Source organism: Benincasa hispida, chromosome 1, assembly GCF_009727055.1.
Source record: "Benincasa hispida cultivar B227 chromosome 1, ASM972705v1, whole genome shotgun sequence".
In the NCBI taxonomy this organism is placed as follows: Eukaryota; Viridiplantae; Streptophyta; class Magnoliopsida; order Cucurbitales; family Cucurbitaceae; genus Benincasa; species Benincasa hispida.
The window spans coordinates 11,367,296-11,373,295 of NC_052349.1; positions in this window are offsets into that span (position 1 = coordinate 11,367,296).

The following is a 6,000-nucleotide window of genomic DNA, read 5'->3' on the forward strand; positions in this document are numbered from 1 at the left end:
TTCAATGACTAGTTATGATAAAACAACGATATTAAATTACAAGAATCTAATGAAATTTTTAGGACTTGTTTGGTAGAGAATCTGAAAATAGAAATTTGAAAATAAGGGATTAAATGGATATTTTATGTTTTCATAAATATGTTTGGGTAGTATTCAGAAATTAAATTATAATTCAAACAATTGTAAACTATAGTAGTTACCCATATTAGTTGACAATAAATTATCATTAATTTATTTACGAACATGTTTTATGTTCAAAAAATCGTGTAATTGTTGTTTTGTAATATTATATAATTTATAGGAAAAATTGAAAAATTGATTCTTTGGAGTGAGTTAAAATTTAGGTCATAGGTTTATAATTAGAATTTACCCCATGGTTTGATAAAAGCTTCATAATTAGTAGTCACTATGGTAGGGACTATTTAAGAGGATTTAACAAAACATAGGGACTATATATGAAGTTATATAAAACCATAAGAATTGAATTCTAAATTTTAAAATCATATGGATTAACTTTTAACTTTATCTAAACTATAGGGACCAAATTTGGAATTTAACTTAATTTAATTTATAATGATATATATATATATAATATTAATTTTTAAAAAATAAATCGAGTTTATAACATGACATACTATTTTTTTGATTTTTTTAATCGTTATATAATATAATTTTTCATTTTAAATTTTAAAACTCAAATTCTAAATACAAAGAAACATAAAAATATTGCTTTCAGGATTTGAAGGTTTAAATCACAGAATTCGAAAACAGTTTTCAGAAATGGAATTTGGATTATCTGCAAAATATATATTCGCTAAGTGAATCTGAAAATCTAAAACAGAATCTGGATTACAAACCAAACATGTCTTTAGATATTTGGTCTCAATTCATATATATAATGAGAGGAGATATTCCAAATAAAGAAATTTGTAGGTTATCAATTTCATATTTTTTGAAGTGTAGTTATAAATTAGCTTTTAAGAATATAAATTGGTTGCGTTGCTAAAAAAAAAAAGTCACTACAAAAGATTTTTCTTATAGTGTATATGTTAAATATAACAAAATTCAGAACATAACTCATCAATTTAGAAGTAACTACAAAATTTATGTTAAAGTAATTTATAAATGACACATCAATCATATGTTGATATTTTCAATTCATTTTGACCCTATAAATTCTCCCTTCTTTATTTATTTATCTATTTCCATTTCTTGCATTTGCACGAAGTTCTTAGGAAATTTCACGTATGGGCACGTGGGAAACATCACTTTCTGTTAATTTATATTCTAATCGCACGCTCCTCCTGTTGTCATATATAAAAATAAGCAATAAAATAGCATCAATATTATTAGTACATCTTATAAATGCATTCAGGTTAATGTAGTTCATCCTTATCATCCACCCACCCACACACACACTAAAAAAATTGATAAAATAAAATAGAAGTAAGAATAATTTATCATATTTAAGAGAATATGACTCTCATTTGGCCTCTTTGAAGAACATTTGAGCCGTTATGTTATGTTGATGTAAAAAATACAAGTATGTCAATCTATGTGATTATAAAGTTTTTACTACGGTAGATCTTGAATATTTCTCTAGATTGTGTTGAATTGTTCTATTACAACTTGAGAAGAGATTCTCAAACATAGGGGGAATCTAAATTCATTAAATGGAGTGGTCTTCATTTGGAGGTAAAAGGATAGAAGTTGATAGGGAGTCTCACACTTAAGTGGAGCCTAAGTGATCATATACTAAGTTTGGGTTATTTGAGTATCGTTGTAATTGCTTGACTTTATATTAGTGAAAATATCTTTTCACGAGTACACTACCCCCCAGACGTAGGTGGTATTGCATCGAACAGGGTTACCAAACTCTGGATTGTGTTTTGTTTTAGTTTTTTTGTATTTATCTTTGTTGTTCTTGAAATTGCTGTAATATTGTGTGTTACAAGGTTTGCCTTGTGTTAGATAACCTTTATTTTCACTAATGGTATGGGAAAATTGAGTGTGAACCATATAATTAGCAAAATCAGTGTAAATATAAAGTAACACAAAACAATTTTCCAGGAAATATATCCATGTGAAACAAGAGTAATCATCAATAAACAAATGAAACAACAATAACCATTGGCAATCGTATTATGGACAGGACCCCAAATATCAGAGTGAATTAAGACTAAAAGGTTAATCACATATAAAAGATGACTGAGAGAAAGATAACTCAAGTTGTTTTGCAAGTTTGTAATTCAAACCATCAAATGGAACAAATTTGGAAACGTTATTTAAATTTCTAACAAAAATTAAATGATGAAGTTTTTCGAAAGAAGCATGACTAAGACGGAGTGCCATTGCTATATAGCAGAGTCAGTGACAGAGGCACACATAGATGGATGAATAGGCAGGGAGTTGAAGTGATGTAAGCTCAAACAATATCTTTCCACTTTGCGACCCATACCAACCGTCTGTCCCATTTGCAGATCCTAAACTTGACAACCATTAGGAGAGAAACAAACAGTTAAAGAAAAGATCACATGATTATCCAACTGATGCAAGATTAAAAGCCAGGTTTGGACATAATAGGTATTGGAAAAGGATAATATGAGAAATCTAACTTTTCCTAATTTATAGTTTATTAACATAATTTACATTCAGACCACTACTTTCTTTAAAGGAAAAAATCCACTTAACTCACTTTTACAATTAATCGTGCTAGTAGATATCAGGGATCATCAAGTTTCATTTTGTTTTATGTTATTTTTGTGGTGTCTTCATGAAATTTTTTATTACTTCTTGGGTTATATCTGTAACATTTTAAAGTTTTGTGGTAAATTTTAATTTGATTATATGTGATTATTTGGGATGTATGTTGAATCTTGAAGACTTAATTGTTTTACTTCGAAAAGATTGGGTTTTCGAGCAATGTTCAATTCAACCAGTGAAAATTGAAATTTATTTTGAGAAGATATGGAAAAGACTTTCTTGTTTAATAAAAGTTTGTTTTTGGGGTTTAATTTGAAGTTGGAATTTGAAGAGTAAGAGGGAATTATATATTTAGGAAAAGAATGAGTTTTGAAAAAAAAAAGAAAAAAGAAAAAAAAGGGTATATAAAGATGTTATATATATATTTGTCTAGGAAAAGAATTAGGGTTTTAAAAGATATATATATATATATATATATAATATATATATATATATATATATATATATATATATATATAATATATATATATATTATATATATATATATATATATATATATATATATATATATATATATTATATATTATATTATAAAAGTTTAGGGTTGCAAATTGGGAAAGCGTGCTAAAGAGAAATTACGAAAAGAAGAATTAGATCTTCTTCCTTATAGCCGAGTGAGACCCTCTCCTTCCCCACGCTCAAGTGTTTTTTATCGTTCCAACCATTCATTGGGAAGGAGCCTCCGTGTTGTGCATCTTCAAGAGTTGCTCACGCTCGCCACCGTCTCTCCTCAGGTCGGTCGCGTTCGCTGTTCTCAACTCCCAGATATTGGAGTTGTTTGATCGCGCTGCTCTGCCGTTGCTTGTTTGCTATCTTGGCTTTGCCTCGTACCACTGCTTAGTTTGTCGTTTCAGGGGTGAGTTTTTGGCATTTGGTTAATTTTTGCGTTTTGTTCTTGATTACCCAACAAGTTTTTGGCTTAAAAAAAAAAAAACTCTTGTTCTTAGTGTTTGAAAGTTAGAATGAAATTTTGGAAGATATTAGGGTGCTGTCTAATTAGTATGGCACTGATTTCAACAAGATTTTGTTAAGAATTTGAGGCTTTTTGGTCGATTGGAGTGTGAAGGATGATGTAATTTTAGTTTATAATTATTAGATATGACCTTGTTGGGATTGGTATCGTAACTCTCCCAGAGTCTCGTAGTTTGTAAACATTGTACATATTGTTATGAATAAAATAAGAGTTATTTTATTTGCATTTACTCATATCCAATAAACAAAGATCCATGATTATTGTATGTAAACTTAAGCATGTATATGAGATATACAAGTGGATCATGCCTTAAGTAATAACCTAAAAGGTATGTAGTATAAGGATAAAGGAGGGATACCTTATCCTAGTGACACTATGGATACGATCCACTTTGTAGAGGTTTTTGAGTGTTGTAAACTATTACAGATGGTCTGATCCTAACCATTCATGTGGAGACATGTGACCGGGGGTGTCCTATACAAAGAATTTGTATAAGACTGGACCACGAGATGATTCGTCTCTTTATATAACGTTGTTGATACTTAAGAGTTACATCTCACCGAAACGATCGTAGGTGACATGACCTTAATCTTGAGTGTTTTGGGAACTCCTGCCTTTGAGGGCGGTCCTTTGATTAGTATGGGTGAGAGTGACCAGATTGCCAACTCAACATGCCTACCTTTTTAGGGATTTGTCTGATTTGGGAGCTGGGAACTCAATTACACAAGACGAAATTCACTCCTTCCCCGAAGCAATGGTAAGTAGATAGATTGCTTCCTTAAGGGCTGATTCTGAGTCTTGAACATAGTGGCCACCTCTTCTCTTTGGAAGAGAGGACCCAATCATAGTAGGACTATGACTTATGTTCATTAGAGAAATAGTGGTACTTAAGAAGTTAGATGTAACTATAGGGGCAAAACGATAAATTGGCCCAGCTGTACTTACGAGCGATCTGTGAAGGGTTATCGCACTGTTGATTGGTTGATATGGACATAGAAATATATCTGTAGTGAGAAGAGTGTAGCTGTCGGTCTTTAGTAGAGTGCCTGACAGTTAACGGATGACGGATCCCGTGACTAAAGAGTTTAGTCAGTTATTCACGTATCGTTGAAGCTTTAAGATACAGGTTCATAAGGTCCCCTTGGTAGCTCAATAGATTCAAGTTGAGAATCAGTTCTTGGGATTGATTAGAAGTGTTCAAATTAACATGAGGAAATTCAATTATATATGATATAATTGGTGTGATGTATGAGATACATCAAGTGGAGAATTAATGTAAATATGATTTATATTAAGTACCATAAAGTAGAAAAAGAACTATAGTTTATATGTTTGATGAGATGAAATAATAAAACTGTAGGTTATAAATATAATATGGTAAGTTGGTTATCATATTTATTTATAATAATATTAATTATTTGATAATTAAATCATTTTCTCTAATAATCGATTTAGTGAGAGGTTACTGGTGGTTTTATGGTAACCGTGAGATAAAAGAAAAAATGTTTTCCTAATTTTAGGGTGTTGCCACTTTCGGAAAGAATATACGGAGAAGGCTATCAAGTGAAATTATTTCACTAAACGATAGCTATAGAGAGACTAAACGATCGTGGGGTTTGACTATACAATAGTTCATTCAGCTGATCGTAGCTAAACAATCACGTGGCATGATCTATACGATATGCTGCCATTTACTACACGATTGAGCATTTGTCTATACGATAGACATCTTCCTATCTCCCACTTACTTGATCGTTTACTCGATTGCTGTTCCTCCTGTCTCTTCCTCAAACCAAGTTCATACAGAGCCCACAACTTCTGAATTCTCACACCGAGAATACCAAGGTAACCATTGTGGTGGTGTCCTCACTCAACTCAATTGATTTTGAGGATCTAGAGGTCGTTCGTTGGATTCGTGGTCGTTGTGCTCGTTGTGTTCGTGCTGTGCACTAGTCATTCGAGCATTGTTGTTCTTGGACGCTTGTAGATTGATTAAGGGAGTTTAAAGAATGGTTCTTCAAAGGTACGCATACTCTATCCCTTGACTGTAATGACCTGACCTCCTAGGAACTAAGTTGGGCCGTTACTAAATACATGCATGCATGGAACTCAAAACGACACTCAGTTATGGCGAAATAAATGCTAATTAAACAAGGTAAGTTCAAAAAACTTTCATTAAATTCAAATACTAAAACAATAGTAGGGTACCCATAAATCGTAAAGGATAAAAAATAAGTTGAAAAATGATTCTTCAAAGTAAGTTT